This window comes from Anguilla rostrata, chromosome 6, assembly GCF_018555375.3.
Source record: "Anguilla rostrata isolate EN2019 chromosome 6, ASM1855537v3, whole genome shotgun sequence".
Lineage (NCBI taxonomy): Eukaryota > Metazoa > Chordata > Actinopteri > Anguilliformes > Anguillidae > Anguilla > Anguilla rostrata.
Window position 1 is genome coordinate 19163568 of NC_057938.1, and position 20839 is coordinate 19184406.

At 41.0% G+C, this 20839-nt stretch overlaps 1 long non-coding RNA gene across 1 annotated transcript in view; it reads right to left on the minus strand.

Annotated features, from left to right (window-relative positions):
* Positions 1–351: 351 nt before the first annotated feature.
* LOC135256754 (uncharacterized) overlaps positions 352–20839 on the minus strand; it is an 85285-nt gene continuing 64797 nt past the window's right edge. The window contains exon 2 of the long non-coding RNA XR_010330516.1: positions 352–2161. This is a non-coding gene — a long non-coding RNA (uncharacterized LOC135256754). The remainder of the gene's footprint in view (positions 2162–20839) is intronic.

The window sequence follows — 20839 nt, forward strand, 5'->3', positions numbered from 1 at the left end:
TGAATAAACACTATAAAATGAATCTGTTCATATGCACATGGAAACAGTATCACTATACAAGCTGATCTGGAGTTAAAACCATAAACTCCTGAAGTCCAATATACCGGACATTGTAAAGCCAGCAGGTTATCAGAAACCTCTGTTCGTATGCAAATTATCCTTCGATACACATAAAAATGATCTGGTCCAATTAAAAACATACACTGAACCTCAACTTTTTGAACTATCCCTTTAAAGTAATTTATTATCAATCAGCTTGTGAGATGATTGATGATAAGATATTGATAACATTGACATAGACAAGAAATCCAAACTAATTCCTACCACTAATTACAGAGCCAGTGACAATAGTTTCATCGCGAGAATGGCAATCAGATTATTTATTTTATCATTTTCATGATTTACTTTAATCATCCTCAAACACACCTTTTTCCACAGCAAAAAGACAAAGCTGCACTACGACAGCTGTTTTAGAGAACACCAGAAGAACATAAGAAGATTGGACTTGAACAAAAATCTAATTTGCAAAGCCATCTACCCAGTTCCTCTGGTAAATGACAAATATAAAATATTTAACAAAACCTTTTAGAAAAAAATTACATTTCCACAAACATAACACATTTTGAATAGTATATTGACAAAATACTGTATGATACTGTCAACACACATAAATTAGAGAAAAAATTGAAAATGTATTTTAGTATGTCCTTATGTGGCCGTTTTCTCATCATGTCATGGCATTAAAAATAATTCAACAAGCATTTACCCCACTTATAGTGCAGATGCATGTATTCCACCCCATACTCCACTGCTGACAAAGAGCTCGCTGGAGTGCTTGCAATGTACTTTAGAGTACTTTACAGTCTTCAAGTTAAAGATATTTATCTGCTGCTCATGCATCTTTTCCCTTAATTTCAACATTCAATGAAGTCATGAAGTGTACAAAACAAAATAAGTTTTGCATGCATTGTACTCAGTGGTATGGAGACAAGCATATGGTGGTTTGATAACAAAGAACATTAATTCACTAGAGTTAGACACGAGGTTGAATATCTAGATTGATGAAATGAAGAGCAAATGTATTCATTTATAAATACTAGTACATCTTTATAAATGTACAAGTGACAAGATAAAAGCAAATAAAACTGTTTTGGCTAAGATGCACAGGATCCATATTTCATTTCAGGATTTTTGTGAAAAATTCATCATGGCCAGAGAGAGAATAATAATTTCTTCATTACTTTGGACCAGCAGATGCCTTTGTACTGCCTCCCTCTCTCTGTATCTGTATCTGTCTCTTTGTATCTCTCTCTCACTCCCTCTCTCTCTCTCTCTCTCTGTCTGAATCTCTCTCTCTCACTCTCCACAGCCAAATGGCCTTTTCTCACAAAAGCCAAAGCTATCTCGGGCAGACCTACTATCCATGCTAACCGCTGCCCAGCAGACATTGCTGCATTTACATTTTGGCTGGATAATTAATTTCCTTACCTGTTCCTCTTTTGTTCTTGAAAAAGCGGAATTAATCACCGGGACAATGCCAGATTCCAGGTCCATTCCCTCAAGCATGAAATTGCTTTTCTAAAGCTCTGCTTATGAGTTAATAAAAATGGATTCTTTTCTGCCTACCTGCCCTTTGGAATGAATTGTGATCTCGGCCAACATGACAGACATGCTGCATTACTGCAAAGAGACAGAAACGTCCAGTATTCGTTTTGCGCATCCAACCAGGAGCGTCACCGCAACTTTCGCAAGCAACAGAGCTAACTGTGATGTTCTGACAGTTCACTGATGGCAAGATTTTTGCAGATAAAGACATCAAATTGAGCAGGCACACAAAAGAAAAAAAAAAGGATTGGGTAAAAATAAAGAAAGAGCAGTGACCTTCCAGGAATGGGGCAGAGCTAAGCATGCACTGGACAGACAGGTTCAGACATTTGGGAACCCTGTGAAAGGTCGAGAGAAGGGAACTTCGGATGGGTTTCGTCTAAGAGGTATCAGAAGGACAATGAATTCCAGCGCTTTCCTCCGGGGGGGGAGCCAGCTGGACGGTCAGGCTGACCTCTCGGGCGCCATCACCACCAATGTCAGCCGCCGCGTTGCTCCTGATGCAGTCTGGGCCACGAGTGCCGGCAAGGTGATATCACTGTGTGAGCCGTCTCATCTGGGAAACACAACACATACTGTGCCACAACGTTTCATAGGAGAGAATTCAATTCTATCCAAACTTCCACTGCAGAGGCGTTTGTGTGAAAAGAAAATGGTCAACTGAAGCAATTTTAAGGAGGTCACATATTTAATTGGTTTATTTAACTAGGTAGCAACATTCAGTAAATACGATGGAGGTAAATTCATTAATTTTGCTGAACCTAGTGAGCGGGTTCTCATATATAGACCTATGAATGTCTGTTGAGATTTGATTTTACAAGCTACACACACGTAGCGTTCTGTGACTGTCAGTGACAAAAATGGTGACAAACAAACAGCCTTGTCCTGTAACACGGAAACCTTGTTAACCAAGCACCTGGGGGAAACTGCCCGTGGTCTCGGTGGTACCGGTAGCAAGCAGTGTGCAGACATATTTTGAGCGCTGAACCACCAATGAACCTGAGGGTTGCGTGTTCTAATGCCATTAATTTGACACGCCGCAGAACTGCAAATGAAAATCAAGGAAACCCACTATGGTTCAGAGAAGCCGCTTGCGCTGGTGTGTAGGAGAAGGCATTTGCCTTGGCAGAACTCAGCGTGGTTTGATGGTGCAATATTAAACACCATGCAAACACAGCGTGTAACTGCAGCTGTTCATCAATACGAACAGGTGGTCTTTGGATCAGAGAGTGGTAAAAAAAAAGGAAAAAGTAAAGAGAGAGGGAGGTAAAGAGAGAAACGTTCACAATGGCAGACCCCTGAGTCCTGTTCCTCTGAGCCTTTCCCCTCCGTGTGCTGTTTGACCCCTCTGAAACGCTCAGACAGTGAGGCTGCACACGCGGTCACTTTCTGCTGCACAGCCGCTTTGAAAACAGCTAGAAATGGTGACACCGTCTCTTTCACCTTTCAGCTCCAAGCCCACCCCCAGCTTCTGAGGACTTCGCTATGTAAATACGCCCCTCCGAACCCACACCTCCCCCCCACAATTGTGTCCTCCACCTTCTCTGCCCGCCTCATACCAGCTCACCATATATATAATTATTAGGGGTGCAGCGATCATGAATTTTTATGCTAAATCAGCTGATTCCACTTCCGATAGGCGTTTTTTAAAGTTTTTTTTTTTTTAAGAGAAAACATAAGATTGTTTATTTGCTCAATAGGTTACCAATACATTCTGATACTTTTCATTATTATTATTATAATTATTACTATTAACAGCATTATTGTTATACTGTTGTCCTAGCGACACAGTGAAGGAGTTCTGATTCAATGTGGCTGAATCTTTTCTGAACTGCGGAAGAGTTGATTTCTCTAGTAAGCTCCTCAAAAGGTGCGAGTAGAGTTCACATGTTTTACCTTGCATTAACGTACATTACCTTCATAAGATAATGTTGAAAATAAAAATCCTGAACATTTGTGCACTAGCTAATTATTCATCTGACTATTCTGAGGACGTCGTTGTGACTCTTCACTTTCATGGCTATACTTCACTACATTTATTTGAAACAGAATACACAGACAAACTTAAATTTGTGTGCACACAGGATAGTGTAGCTTATGGTCAGTTGTGCAAGTTCAGATGGAATTATTTTTCATTTTGACCAAAAATTTCAACATCCATATTCAATTTCACTTCCCAATAACAGGTTTAGATAAACTGGACTTGCTTGAAGGTACAGTGAATCTGTAGCCTGCCTTGTCTCTTAGACACCTTGGTGAAGCTACTGGCATAGAGAAAAAAATGTCTAAAAAGCCAAAGCTTGACATTGAAGCAGTTGCTAATAGGATTGATGAAAAATATTAGGAAAATATGACCCAGGTTGAAAAAAACAGACCGTTAATGTCTGCTTCACACACTTTGTATTGTTTCCAGACAGATCAGCCAAAATAAAAATAAACCTGCTGGTCACCGATTGCGTGATATGGAGTGAAAACTAGTCGGGTTCTGATCCACGGCCAATCGATATACATATAATGGACGGAAGAGAGCGGAAAATATTAGAATATGCTCACTTCTCTATTAATTTTGTGAAAGCTGAAATTGCACAGATGAACTGAAGTGCTGAAGTACTTGTGGGACCATGAAGTGTCTTTATAAACATCCAATGATAAGTTTTGAGGTGAATCTCAAAGCGTTGGATGGGCAAATATCCCAATTACCATATTAGGGCTTTCCCGCATCCAAATGTCTCAGTCTCGCCTGTGAAAATGATGGGATTTCACAGGCAGTGAAGCAGGGGCCTTGGATGGCTGCGAGTTCTCTCGATTCCAGGGGAAATCAAGGAAATGAAGAAGGAAGGCAACAGACCGAGCATTCGGGGAGCGGGCGAAGTCTGGCAGCAAGCGTGGCAAGTCTGCCATCCCAGTTACCACAGCGCAATCAACCCCCAATAAACAACGCGATCATTCAATCACTCTAAATGCTACAGCCCATTAGTTGGCTGTTACAGTGAGCATCCCAGAATGCCTTCCTCCCCGGGGCAGTTTGTAATTGGACGAAGCTTTCTGAATGTATAAATGGTACCAATCCTCCTGCACATTTTCTTTCTTCATTATTATAATTTTTTTTTTTTTACATTTTATTTCATTGGCACTAATTTGTTTTCCACTGAAACGGTAAAGAGGTTGGGGATGCAAAAACACATCTGTGCTTGTTTGCCTGCCGGCAATGCCTGTCGTGCATTTTAATTGTGGTGCATCTTTAAAATCAATCTGCTGTTGGTAAAATACTAGCATACCATTTATTAGCTTACACATGCAGTAAGGTGGGCCAGCAGGGGGCAATCTTCCCTCTGGTACAAATAAACCCCAATGCCCCAGTGCAGTGACGGGGACACTGCGCTGTAGGAGATGCCATCTTTCGGATGAGACGTTAAACAGAGGTCCTGTGGTCATTAAAGATCCCATGACACTTATCGCTAAGAGTAGGGGGTTCCCCGGTGTCCTGGTCAAATCCCAGATCTGGCTTTCGCAAACTTGCCACTAAAAATCATCCCCAGATTTAATTGGCTAAATAAATGTTCTCTCCCTCTCTACCTTTGCTAATGTGTGGTGAGCATTCTGGCGCAAAATGGCTGCCGTGCATCACCCAGGTGGGTACTACACATTGGTGGTGGGTGAGGTGAGTTCCCCTTCACTGTAAAGCACTTTGAGAATCTGGAAAAGTGTTATATAAATGTAATTATTATTATTATTATTATTATTAATAATAATAATAATAATAATAATAATATACTCACATTTATATTTACATGTTAGTTATATTTTGACTGTGAACAACCGAATTACATACCAAACTCTTACAATTGCTGTACATTTTCAAGAATTATTGTTTATCTATCTTGATGATTGAGAAGGGCATAACAACGGAATCCATTTTAGGTCGTTGACAAATCTTAGTCAAAGTTGGTCTGATGACAAAGAACTGATCACGTTTCACTGACTCCCGTGGAGGAGACAGTGTCCTGAAATGTACAGTATCAAAATCTCAGCTGTAAACAGAGCACTGATGTTGTCCTGTCTGACAAGTGAGGCATAAAGCCTCTTTGTTTTAAGGATGAAGGCTGAACTGGATTACAGTGCATGATTGATGCTTTGAAGATTGAGGGAGGATATTTTTTCAGCTAACGTGTGAGGAATGACATTTTTTTTCATTTTTTAAATTATTATTATTTTTCCATCATATGTGCAGCTGTTACAGTTTCTGTTTCCATAACACATCGCATAGTCCCAGGGAATCAAGCAAAACCCATGGTGACCAAAAAGTTAGGGGTGAGTCATTGCTTCAGTGTCATACCGGTCACATATTAGTCAATGGCTTGCATTTACAGTAAAAATTAATTTCCTGCCAGCACTCAATTTTGAGATTTGCAGGGGTGATGAATAGAGCAATATGAATGGACTTTCCACCTAAGATTAAAAAAGTATTGTGTCAGTATGTACATTCATAGTACATAGTATAGCATGTACAGTACCATGCATTCAATGCCTTAAGCTATTTTAATGTAGTTAAACAGAGTCACTGAGTCAATTAGCTAGATAGTCCATCAGCTTCCTTAAAATATTTCATTTTTCATATTCATCAAATGTTTGTGTGAAATGATTACTTTCTAGCAAGCTAGTTCTATCTGCTAGCTGGCTACATCAACCTTTGCCTTGTAGCTACAATAGTGTTCAGCTTCTTAGCTAGCTAGTCAAGCAACTTTTGTGTACCTGTGTGATCATGTAAATGTATGTATTTTACATATATTTGTGCAATATGTCCCAGTCAGAGTTTGGATATTAGTTGGTATATTAGTATGTATATTACCCAAGAAGGCACATATGTAGCTGACAACAGATATGTACTATACAATGCACTAAACTAACGTTAGTTACCAATCCCCTGCTGGCAAAGTGGGCGTGTGTGTGTTGCAAGTGATCTGTCAATATTAATTCAATAATGTAGTTCAGTGGTGTGGCTAAACATCTGTTTGGCACATGTAGTGAATTTCCTCTCCTAAACAGAAGACCGAAGAATTTTTCTCATTTTATTTCTTTGTTAGTATATACAGTACATGTAGGGATGTATTGTCTAATTTATTCCTGCTCAGCTTGGTCAGCAGGGGGTTGCTCACTGCCTTATCCATGGTGGGGGATTGTTACATGAGATAAGGTAGATGGAAATATCAATAGCGTATGTGACTGAATAATTTTGAGGAAGCAGAAACATGCTCCTGACTTGTATGTTTTGATATTTCATCAGATTCTTCCAAATCAAATGTGTTGCACCAGATTGGACTGTGTGTTTCATTCTGCACCTGCAACTAGTGGTATGCAAATTGAACGACTCTTTTGGGCATTATCCTAGGCTACGAAATGAATAATAATCACAACTCTTTCGGTGCTCGAGAATAACAACTCTTTTCAGTTTTTCGAATCAGGTACATTTATCTAGTTGTGTTTGCTATCAGACCGAAGCATTGAAATGGTTTAGCACAGAACCAACTCCATTGAACTCCACTCCACTGAACAAATTAGACGTGTCTGAATGAATCGTTTGCAAATGGTAAAGCCGGCTCTGAACAACAATCACTACATTTTCAAGTCTTTGTTCACTGGTTGGGGGGTTCCTATGCGCTCTGGGGATGTGGGAATCACTGAATCCAGTGAACAAATTGAAAGAATAGTTCTTTTCACTGAACAAATTTTTCACAAACAAGTCAGGAAAAAGAATCGAACGTCCCATCACTACTTGTAACATCTACAACACACACGTGCTGGCACGTAATATTCAAACATCCACCAAACCTATGTCATTTTTTCCTCTTAAACTAGCCTCTTTAACAACTGTGCTCTAACAACAAGATGCACATTGATTGATTGACATGCCTTCATTTACCACCACTACAAGTTACCACTAGAGTTTGACAATTACACCTTGACTGCAAAAACAGCGCCCTTAGTTTCTCTCTCACATTTCAGGAGATGAAGAAACTATATCAAGCCTAATGGTAAAGATAATTCTCCAAAAAATGTTTTTAGAGATATGGGATTAATTAACAATTCATTTAATGAAATAAATTGCAAAAAAGGAAGCAGGCATTTACATTTACATGTGTAATTGAACAGGTGTCCCATTCTCTGGCAGTTGATTTTAGTGTATGAAATGTCAAGGTTCACAAACAGAGGAAAGAAGCAGGGAGAAGATGTGAAGAGAGGAATGGGGAGTGGAGAAGTATAGAGGGGAAGTACATAACAAGAAAAAAGTATTATGACAAATTGCTGTTGAAGTTTTCGCTTATGACTTAAACTTGATCCAGTAAGTCAATCTATAATGTGATCACACATAGTATGTTTCATTTATTTTTTATTATTTTTCCACAATGAATATTTTATAAAAGTGCAGGGTACAGGGTGCATATGGTAACTAATGTTTTTTCCCCCACTAGGAACAGTTCTCAGTAGAAAATTCCATTTCCTCTCTATGAAAATGTTCATTTTCCACCCATAATCTCCACAACAAGATCAATCAGTTGCCAGAAAATTTGACCAATGTATTTTTCTGTTGCATTGATCATTTGATGTTGCACACACAACTAATCTGGTGGAAACTACTTCAGAATGTGTTCATCAAAACATCGCTATATTAACCTGTGTTTAATTGGACGTAGGCAGCACCAACAAGTGTATAGCAAAAATAGACATCCAATTAATTAAAGTAAATGGTGGTTTAGTGTGTAATGAGGTCTTTGTAATAACTTCAGGAGAAGCTCTTTGAAAACATTATTTGGGGACAGAATTCTTACTTTTCACCCCAAGGGTGATGTTGTGTGAAGACAGGAAGATAGTAAATTTGCTGATTCAAGAAACAGGAACAATAAGCAAGTGCACAGAACGTCTGCATTTGTCATGTGATGTCAGAACATTGTGGCTTTTGTTTCATTACACAAAAATCCATCTGTATATGGATGCATTAGCCAATTGATTTTTGGCTATCAATTGCCTTACAAATCTGCTGTTAAACTCTGAAGAATATCTTGCACTTAAGCAAGAGAGATGGCATATTACCTGATTACCTTCCCTCTAAATTAAGGACCCAGGCTAAACTGCCAATTCTTTCACAGGACAGGTCTGGGGGCTTCACAGATCCTGGATCTAAAAGCCCGTCCCTTTTAACATTTTGACAAAATATTAGGCCATCGTCAAGCTGTGAAGATCACTGAACCTTTGTTTCTTTAATTCTGTGCCATGATGTGCCCAAACGTAACCATAAGTGTAACAGATGCCTAACACAAAGCTATGAATCAGTCATCACACTGTGGGGCACATTTACCACAGGACTCATAGCATGACCAAAGTCTAGAATAACAGATTAATCAGTAGAGTACATCTTCTCACAGAGATACAAATCAGTCACTTTCATCTTAATTCAATAGTCAGTACTGTTCAACAGGAACTGTCCAACTACGATTAGTCAGATAAACTTTTTGTAAGCCCACTGTGAAAAACATGGCCTCAGCAGAAAACTACACATGCATGCATGCACACGTTCACGTACACATAACAAACATATTGCTGACCTGTGCTAACCCGTGTTTGTGTCTTGCTTCGTTCCTGATGAGGGAAATGTTAACTCCTTATTGCTCCACATGTCAATGCGGACACGTGCCTGGGAAAGGCCTCAATACCACGCGCAGAGGCAATCCACTTCTCGTCTTCTGCAGATCATCATATATTTATGATGAGGGGCTCAGTGCATGTTGTGATATTTCAGTTTTGACCTTAACCCATGATGGCTTAGAATGATGCGCATGCCATTTGACTTCAGCACTTATACATAATCCACATCCTTCCAATCTCGAGAAAGCACGTAGAAGCCTCTTAACAGGCACTGTCACATGGAAAAGGGTTCATGCTTTATTCTAGCATCTTAATGAGCATTGTCACATGGAAAAGGGTTCAGACCGTATTCTATTTTTTCTTTTTTACCCACGCATAAGAAAAGCTCAGGTTTCAGTAGAGTTAATTTGCTGCCATCAGAGTAATCTTCTTTACTGACACTACAATGTAGACTTAACTTTCCACAGCCAAAGCCTCCATTCAGAGGATAGGGAAAACAAAAGCAATTGCTTTGAGGGCTTGCGTGAGATCACCAAAAAAAATAATCATAATTCTTTGTACGGTACCAATTTTGGGGAATTTTCTTGCAGATAGAAAAAAATTTCAGGAATATATTAATATTTCTAAGCAAGCAAACCAACCCAATGGGAAGACAAATGTGCATAAAACATTGTAGAACATATGTCTCTATAAAGACATTAACTGAGACTTTGGACTTTGTAGGCTGTAGGCAGCAGCCTTACCTATTGAGCTGTTATACTGACAAGATTTCTTGCGCATCCAGTGTTAGGGCTCCGTCTTGAACTTGGCACAACGCAGCAGTAACCCAAACGCAAGTCTCTTTGCTGGTTTCAGACTGACGCAGTTAAAATGAGGTGTGGTCATGGAAATTGTCGGCGTATTGCCAATGTGACGCAACAAAAAGCGTTTGCGTTATGATTGATTTAGACAGTCGCAGTAATGACAAATAAAATTGGCGAATGGCCAGTTTTTTGGGACAATGGCTATGTGTTAAAGAAGCATCCGATGACGTATATATAGAGTGTGAATTGTCATTCAGTGGAAAACTCACAAAAACACACACTGTAGCCTAATAGAGAGGTGTTTGGAGTACTGAAAATGCACTTTAGATGTTTGAATAAGTAAGGTCGAAGAGTACAATACAGCCCTCAGATGGCCTGAATACTCTTTGTGGCATGTTGTCTTGTGTGTTGCATAACATTGCCAAAAGTCAGGGGTGTCTCATACATAAACGAAGACACATTACAGCACTTTAAGGCAGATGCGGGTGGCTTTACAGGAAATGGAAGACACTGATTGTTTTATCGCGAGAAACACATATTAAATAATTAAGGCACTATGTCCAGGCCTTTTGAACCTCCTTTAACATTCACATTAAACATTTACATTTATATACAGAATAATATACTTTTTTCAATCTTGCTTTAATGCATTCTGTAACATTTCTCGAGGAAAAGCAATGTTTCGGACAAATTCCTTTTTTAAAAGTTATATTTGAAAATTGTACTGCATTTTTTTTTTTTTTACACTTGACGATGCTAAATGTGCAAAAATTGAGAACTGTTACAGAACGTGCAACATTACACAAACAGTATGTCAACACATCAGCTGTGGTAACATTACAGAAGGAGATCTTTATTATCAGTTATAATCTAGCTCTAATATAATATTATCTAGAATCTACTTGGTAGTTATAAAATTAGTTTAAAGATACAAGGGATAATCTTACTTAAGTGGTGTTTGTAAGAAACGATCCATGCAAATGTCATTAATAGTGAATGATGATTATGGGAAAAGCAAGTCAGGGCAAATACCAAGAATTTGTTACAATGTGTGTTTTTATATTTTGCAGGACCATCTGTAATGGTCCACCCATAGTAACTCAATTACTCCCCTATCACAATAACAGTTATCACTGTCATGCTAAAGCTCAGACCAGATGGTGCTCTGTAACCTGAATGCCCTGCAGAGGTGGAAATGACAGGTTGTGAGACATCACATTTCATTGTTTTCCAAATCAGTCATGGTATGGTCATGTAGGCTAAATGCACATGTACAGGTTGTGTTGTCGTTGTCTTGTGTGATGACTCTTTACAGGTATTTTATTTAATTTTGTATATGTGACATTACTTTTCAATTGTGTGTCTGTAGTGTTGAATTTTCTTTTTCACACAGTTTGAACCTGAAAGAAAAGGAAACCTGTGAAAATGCAAGCACTGTTGTCATAATAATTGATCAATAATTTATGAATTATTGGTTTATTACATATCAATATTTATAGTGACACCTGTCCTTGGCTACCTCTATGGTGAAGGGTTAGAATGGGTGTTTGTTTGGAATTGTTGATAAGTTAGATTATAAACACTTATCATAAAAATATTTACAGTCATGTATCTTTAGTTTTGGCTCTGGCAAAGTAGTATATAGTAGTATTAATATGATTAAGTTTATCCTCAAAACGTTCTAGTTTTGCTATAAAAAAATGCCTTTAGAAAAATAATCATTTACATTTGGGCAATAAATATGATTGGCTGCCTTGGGGAAACATGCTGTGATAGTCTCGACCTGCGGTCTTGGTCTTGAATCTGACTCAATTTACCAACAACAACTATTTTCACTTGGACTCGATTGAGGAGTTCTTTACTACAGTCCTGGTGTTTAAACACAAGCATGTGGCAGAATAACTTATTTTGATTCATGCTGTGGACAAGGTGGATACCAGTTAGCCCAATAATAACATCATCTCCAAAATAAGGTACTTAAATGTAGCTCTCTGGTATTATTATCCTAAATTTGATGAGCACCAGCTTCCCTGTGTTACTTATTCAGAACCAATGCACAACTAGGAAATCTCTCTCTGTGTTTTGAATGTCTTCTGAAGGTCAGGTTTAGCAATTCCAATAGGAGCCATCAGGTTCAGCACATTTCTGATAAGGGCAGACCGCATTTAAGGTCAGTGGAGAGCGCCGGTTGAGAAATCTTTTGTGATTGTGGTCGCCTTTTATTGCCTGTAATGTTCTTCCCTCAGGAGGCCTCCGAGTCACATTCCTCCACCTCGGCCTGGACCTTCAGAAATAAATCTATTGGTTTTTCCTCTCCGGGTCGCCCATTTCTGTGGTGTAACCCAAGCAGCTCGATGTACAAGCATCTGCCTGTACGGGGCATGGCCGTGCTCAGGCTAGGAAACAAACTCGCAACCCTCTGGGATTAGGGCAGGCTCTGTAACCACAAGACCGAAGAATGCACGTTAGCGACCCTGGCTCAGCCAAGGCTTCCTTCTGGTACTTACGGCTCATGCTGGCTCTTTATTCAGCCTTGGCAATGTTGCATTGCATTATTTATTTCCTCAATGTTGTGCTTGTACAGGGTGAGCTATATAGCTTACATGCTACATCTCAGCCATTCACAGAGATGGATACGTTCCAATTAAAGCAAGTGAAAAGGAAAGTCTCCTTGTTCAAGGCCAGGACAGTAGTGGGTCATCTGAGAATTCAACCAGCAAATTTCATCACACAAGGCCTAACCACTACTCCATAATGCCTATCCCTCAGGGATCTATCTAGAATGACTTTGGAGCTGCACATGAATTGTGAACAGGGTCAAGGTCCACTCCAGCCTCGGTGGGAATGAGGAATATGACTGGAGGAACACACCAACCTTTGCACTGAAGCTATAGAACAGCAGCCGTACTCTCATACTTGCCCCCAGAAAGCATTGCAGCTGGACAGTGTATTTGTCATAGGAGTTGTATGAAGAAGAGCTAAGAGGTTAACTAAATTCACCGCTTATGGAAAGCACAGTCCAGTCGCTTTCTGAGCCCATCTCATGAAGGAAGCACACGGAGAAGGCTGCCGGTTCTCAGGCCTTCGTTGGGCGATTAACAACAGTTTGAAGAAAACCCTACTGTACACCATTTTCATTCTCTTCAGTACACCTACTGCAAATGTCTCCCTTTAGCACTTCAAGGTCATTTCAGGCTGCTTTATGGAAAGGCATCAATTGCAGCATAACTTAACTTCCGACGTAGGTTTAACCGCTTGAGAATGAGGACATTACTTTACACATTAAGCAAATATTTATGAAAATCTTGGTTCAAACAATACATCCTCCCCTATGATATTTTAATGATAATTTCACACTTCGAACCAGAAACCACACCTCCACCCCCGACAAATGAGCTATCAGGAAGAATGATATATTAGAAGTTGTGCCGTTTGCATTTAGAATTAGTTCTTGATGTCATGCTGTCATAGCTCCACTCCATCATGGAGAGGAGATGCACGCGTGTTACGGGGCAAATTTCAGTTGACACCGCTGAGAGATGAAGCCCGCCGCATTTGCATTTCCATAGCTCTTCCAAATTGCTCGGGATTTTTTCATCAGTCCTTGTCGTTTTTTTTTGCGGGAAATAAATCCCCGCATACCACTCTCCGCGACTCCGCCAATGCTCTCGTCCCTGTCGCCTGAGCTTCAAAGGGCTTGGTGAATAAAACATGCCGAACGGCAACAGGAAACGGCGGCGAAGCCCCAGGCCGCAAACGAAACCGGCGATAGCATCGCTGCGGTAAAGAGAAAGGGTTCCTGTTTAAGGTATGCATTTTTTATGCCTTACATTTGTGTGGATGTATACAGACGGTGGTTCGTTCACACACGCGTCAACATTTTCACTTTCTCACTCACACACACACGTACACACACAAACACACACACACACAGGTTTTCCATCTGCTCTGCGGACAGCAGGTCCCCACCATCAGGTAAATTAAGGCTTTCAATTAACCATTAACCTTGAGGGGACTCGCGGACTAGAAATTAATACACTGTGAGTCAAGATTGGCCAGGAAAAGGGGTATGCTAATGCGGCCTGCATTTAGAGTATCACTGGAAGGCATTATCAAAGACAGGCTGCGCGGGAGACAAATATCATTCTGGGGGACAGGATGATAAAAACTAATTCTCTATGTATTTATGCGCTGTAGGGCACAGATTACTGGCTGCCAGTACACACACAGACAAGTCTGCGGGGAATGAGAAATCCTTCACTGTGTGTGTACAGTGCACCGAAATTACGAGCAGAAATTCTGAATATACCTGCAAGACATAAAGGTTGCTCGAAGCAAGGACCATGGATGCTGGTCCGATATCAAATTCTGATCATTCCAGCCCCAACTGTGGCCTAGAAATAGGTTTTACTACTACAAATTATAATAAAGGACAAATGACAAATAATAAATCATTAATTTAGGTTTATATCCAGCTAAGATCAAAAAGCCTCCCAGTTTGAGAACATTGTTTTTGAAGTGCCGTAAATGCATGTGACGAGTTGTCATGCGTGATGAAACTGCCAGCTCACATGCGGCCGTAACACAGAGGTATTTCTGAGAAAGCGGCCAATCTGATTGGCCTCGGTGAAAACAAAATCTCCACCACACCCACAGGTAATTCATTCTTTTTTAAATAATCTCTTTTAAACCGCTGCATGTCTGCTACCACTTCTAGTCACAAGTTGATATGCCAGCGTTACCATTACGAGCTTAACAGCCGTGCTTTGACTGGGAAAACATGGCCCCTTGTCTTTCGACCTGCTCATTGTAGAAACTAGTGAAAATCTATTCCAGCCCGATCAGCGCGTTCCCTATAGGAGCGTGAGTACGGGTGAGGGCTGACAGCCGCCTGATCCAAGGTTATCACTCCAGATTCAGGCGTTGCCATGGCAGTGTGCTTGACTGGTATGTGAGCAAGGGTTTGCCCACGTGTGTTATGTTCGGCTGCTGTGTGAAAACTGTGTGGGTTTATGGACACGCTGCCATTTTTACCCATTTGCTCCTTCTTGGATCCTGCCAAATCAGTGCTGGTGCCCGATCACCCGCCAGAGGAAAAGGCGCCATTATGGTCGTTTTACCGCCAAAACATCTCTTATACCAACTGACAGATAGCTGAATAGAAAGGCATTCGAACATATCAACTGTAGCGACAGATGACTTTAAAAACAGTTGAATAGACAGATGAACAGACAGATAGAACAGACAAATGAATAAACAGACAGTTGAAAATACAGAGACAGACGGATGGACAGTACTGTTTCTGTTCTCTGTTCCCTAGGACTTACGAGGGCAATGCTAATGGAAGTGTAGGCCCGAGCCCACAGCCTGGCGGGGGGTTTGCTCGCTTCGTCCTTTAGCTCACGGGCACAGATGCGCACAGTGGGCTTGTTGAGATGATGTCCTGCGATGCTGGCTGCGAGACTGCAGATTGCCGGGTTACGCCCCCTCCTCCACCTCCACCTCCGCATTACTGAGCAAAGGGACCGCTGTCCATACACTACACCTGCTTTTTTCATAGTTTTTTTTATTTTTTTGGATAAAGGGGACCCGCCCTTTGTTTTTCCGCCTTTAGAGCCAAAATGGAACCATCCGTCAATCTGAAAAGGTCATTGGCTGTGGCTGCATGACAGCACCTCCAAAATGATCCATTAATCTCTGAATCCTAAGTGTCATTCTTCATTCTTATTAGAGCCGGTCGCTCAACATTCCCGCTGCTGACCTCCTTCATATTCATAACCGAGCCATTTATGAGCCGGTGGTATGAGAGGCAGGGGGATATCAACAAACTTTTTCAAAAATAAAAAGAAAGAAGTAAACTTTGGACTTAGGGGACCTTGTTTGTTGTAGGGAGTGTGAAAATTCGGAAAAACTACATTGGCCCCAGCCATTATCTCTCCTGCCCTGTTCAGAATCAGCATTCTCAATTTCCTGTAGTTTTAAAAGAAAAATGGGAAACACTTTGATTTTGTTCTTAATCCATGACAAAAATGTTTAAAGATACCAGCCTCTTCGTGAACTCTAATAGTTGGACAACGACTGAAAAAACAAGTACAAGTGACCTTTCTTTTATTTATTTTGTGTAAATATAATTCAGTTAGCATATTTTATTTCAGGAGGGTTAACATGCTTAACTTTCTACTATGAAGAAGCAGCAATGACGATAAAAGATTCAGAAAATGTGCCTTTTGCATTTGAGAAAGCTAACTGCTGCTGTGCGTGCTAGCGAGCCTCTGGGCTCTGGGAGCCCGGGGAAAGGCCTGAGCCGGGCGTTTTGTGTCTGTGATCACCCCCTGTCAGAACGCATCGCGCCCTCGCTCTCCTGAGCTGGCAGAAACGTCCCCCCGCATAAACAAAGCCCCGCACATCTCAAGCACTCAGCAGATTGCAAAAACTGCAAACAGCCACCTGCCAAAAGCGGCTGTTTGTACAGAGGATTACACGCAAGCCCTCTGCGCAAGCTGTTTTTCCGTATCAACACACAGCCGGCGCGGAGCCAGACCGTGTTGTTATTGGTGGTGGCGATGTCGCCCAGTGGACGTCAACCGTGAGGGTGAGTATGTGTGTGTGTGTGTTAGGGGGGGGTTGTGGTCACAGAGAGGGGCGTCTGGGGTGAGGTGAGGGGGTTACAGATGGGTTGTTTGGGGTTTGGAGAGGGTTTTTCTTTTGTGAAAGTGGGACGACAACTTGCAGCTCGTCGTCGACCAAAAAAAAACAAAAAAAAAAAACAGCCGCTGCCAACTTAGAGACAGATGGGGAAGGGCCGCGCCTTCTGGTAGACAATTACCGGACGCGAGCTTGTCTTCTCCGGTTTGCTCCGAAACGCCGGCGGGGCAAGGATGTGACAGACACGTGACACGGGAGGGAGGAGGAAGCGCAGGTCCTGATAAATATAGAAACAGCCGAGAGACGCACATTTCCCTGACAATACCCTCCCTGCAGTCTCCCTCTCACTCGGTCGGGAATGTGCGCTTACTCGCAAAGCGTCGAAGCCTAGTGTTTTATTTACCACCTGTTCTGACAAGAAGGGTCTCAACTTGCAATGGTAGAAAAGTAAACACCTTCTGTTGTTTTTCAATTAACAAAGAAGTATCCTGGATGTGTGAAATGACGTTTTTGCAGCTTCGCTTCCTTTTTTAATTTTTTTTTTTTTTTTTAGATGTTTCGAGATGGCTTCAGCTTGTTCTTTGAATGGAATAAATGAACGCGGGTGTACAGCATTTCGGCGCACGTGCCAAGGATTTGTTCGTCAGTTTGGTAATGGGAGTCCGTTCACTCTGCAAGTGGTTTGCCCAACCAAACGTTTCTTTGATTTCATGCTCAAAAGGCTTACGGCTTCTTCGAGATAACCGATGACAATGAGAGGAAGTACTGACACAAAAAAAATCAGGTGCCCTTGATAGCAAAAGGAAAAGGGTGAATTTCAGACAAGGGTAATATTTCATAGATAATATTCCTCCAGTAATCATCCTGTGAGGATTTTTGAGGTCATTTGCTCAGCTGCTTAGTCAGTCACCTCAAACCCACAAACACTGGGACTGTCCTCCATGTGGCTGTTTTTTTATTGCTGGGTGAGGTGCAACAGACTCTATGCAAACCCAAATTTGCAATCCTCAGTTTCTGCGTCAATTGGTACTATTACGTGGAGCTGCCAAAGATTTGCATTGGACTGGTGTTCTTGCAGCTCCACACAGTAGTTGTGCCATCCATGCCGATTGAGTGGACAAAACAATTATATCTGGTCAATTCTTCTTACCCTCTTCCCAATCCCAATTGTTATCTACCCAATCACAATTTTTGAAAGCCTATACTGAACACATCGGATGGGAAAAGTATAGGATGATTATAGACCAGAGGTTTCTCTACAAAATACACTTAGTGGTTGCAGTAAAGGTGAAATGAAAGGTACTTAAAATAATCAGAGTAGGCCCAAGACAATTAATGGCATAAGGGTACATTTCCCCCTCCTCTAAAAGCTCAAATGTCTCAACGGGAACTCTGTGACATTGACCTGAAGACATTCTTAATGCGTGACATGGCTTCGGATAGAAAATATTTTGTGTGATGGCGGTCAATGTGACACAACCCGAGTCAATACCATACTGCATGGTGCGGTGGAGCCGTTAGCATCGATATTGCATCTGACAAAAGAGAAGGCGGCTATAATAGGGACTGTCTGCTGTGGTACAACAGGCAGGATATGCTAACCCAAGCAGCAGTCGCAAGCATGTCAGCATTCGATCTGCCGCCTTATTGACGTATGGCGCTATCGGACACTCCGGATCAGTAGCACGGCGGTCGGCGTGGGAGCCGGTCGGAAGGACACCGGCGGGGACGAATGTTCCCGTCCCCTCTGTCTCATTGACCGGAGCGACACACTCCGGGAATCACTCCCCCGGCGTTCTTTTAAGCGGCGGCTGCCATCTCTGCACCCGAGAGGGCCGTTGTCTGGACCGCGCGGTTGGCGCAGAGGCACTTCCTGACTGAAGGCTGGTCTGGCACTTCCTTCAAAAAAGACTACACTGAAGAATTTCTGCGACGTGGGGGAGGCTCACTTCTGCCATCGCTCTTCTTTACTGAGTGACATGCCATACAAAACAATGATGAATTACAGGCAGTGATTGCAGAGTGAAGAAGCCCAAAATGGGTGGAGCTGTCATGTGCTCACTAATGTGAACCAATCATTGTTTTGATTTGGAGAGCAAATTCCAATCATGGATTTGATTTGGAGAGCAAAATCCAATCAGGGATTTGATTTGGAGAGCAAATTCTTTTGATTGGTCAGTGCCTGACAGCTCAATATAGCTCCACCCATTAGCCATTATGGAATGGAATATACTGAAAATAAATTTATATATAAATTTTAATACAATAAAGTATAGTAGCACATCACAACCAATGGGCAAATATACCAAGTATTGCCACTTGCAGCTATATTATAATATAGTATGTTTACATTATATAATTTTTAAGAAAAAAAATCATATAATTCACATTTCAGGCACGCAGCAAGTACTGGACCTGGGCTAATCCATTGCATTTGTACCATTAAATTAGATGGCTTTTTATTTGACTAGTCAGCCAGATCAAATACCCTTTGCATCCGCACATGGACAACTTTACACAGCCTATTTAAATCAACCCAAAGTGAATTTCCATCACCCATTGCTAGAATGACTACATTAATGTTGGTGGAAATCTGTCAAGCCAATCCCTGGTTGAGGACCAATATTTTATGCTTTCACTTTGACAGTTATTTACAAACATTGTTGTCAGGATCTGTTTCGTGGTACTGCTTGACCAAGCATTAAACAGATTTTGTTTAACCATCACAGGATTTACCTAGATTCATCTGATCACTTTTAATCAGTTACACACGACTTGTTGTTTCTGACAGTTCCATACAATATCTGATGCCTTAATATCATGGACTGTATATATGTCATACATCGCGATATAAGACCTACCTAAAAATACCTAAAACATAGATATATTAGCTGTAATAAGGTAAAAATGTCAGATGGTACTTTAAGTCAACAATTATTCAACTATTCAGCTATCAACAGTCAACTATTAGGTCTGAATAGTGTTCACTGTGTGAACTAAACTGTGTTCTTGGCTAGAAATAGCTGTACAAAATAAGTATTGTACCTTACTGAACCTGTGTTTAGCAGTTGTCTATGACCATGGAATGCACTTTTTGTACGTCGCTTTAGATAAAAGTGTCTGCCAAATTAATGTAATGTAATGTAAAATGAAAAGTCTGATATCTAACACCTAAAGGCTGAGGTACTGAGTAGCAATTGACAGAAGATGATTCCAAGTCTAAACCATCCTGGGTTTCCTCAGGTAGGCTTTGATAACTGCAGAAATACAGTATAGGCTCATTTTGGCTTCTGCAATGCTGAACACTGCAATAGCGGCCCCTGGTGGTCAGGAGGTAGCTGCATGACTTCAAATAAACATGCAATGCAGGCTTTGAAGTAAAATATGAAATAGACCCACAATAGTTCTGGCGTGAAATCAAACCAAGATGATAATCACAAAAAGTATTGTGGAATATTTTTCAGCTTGTCTTGAGTAAAACTGTAATAGAATATTACATCAGATTACTACTGAACATTTCCTTCTAGATGTGATGGGGTGGTTATTTTATGTTTTTTAAAATGTATTTATTGATTTATTTTTGCTTTGATTTTGAACATTTCCAGGTTAATAACAGGTGCTGGATCCTATGCCTCAGTTGTTTAATATCCCAGTGGGACTCCAATGGAGTTTAAAAATGCACTTTTTCAAACTGCCAATCCTTGATGACTCACAAGGCTGTACTTTTTTTTTTTTTCAGAAAGGTCTGTGTACCCCAGTATGGCTGTTTAAAGTCCAATCAGCCTCCCAGTGAGAGGGCATTTAAAACGGAATCAAAAAGCAGGGTGTTAATTACGGGGGAAATTAGGGAGGAAATTAATCAGGTCACTCTCTTTGCCCGCATCTGGCCACAGATACCACCAGGCCGAGCCGGGGCTCCTGGCAAGTTGATTAATTGAAGCGCAGCGTGGAGCTGAGGACTTTTTAAAATACATTAAACCGCCGACGCGACCTCCGTTTATTCATTCGGCTCACGACCGTAATGGACGCACTGTAGCCACGCTGCTAAATGCTCTTACTCGGAAATTGCGCATCATCCAGAAGAAAAGGAATGAGAATAACAATACAAAGATAAAAGTGAGACAGGAAGGGGGGAGCTCGGTTAT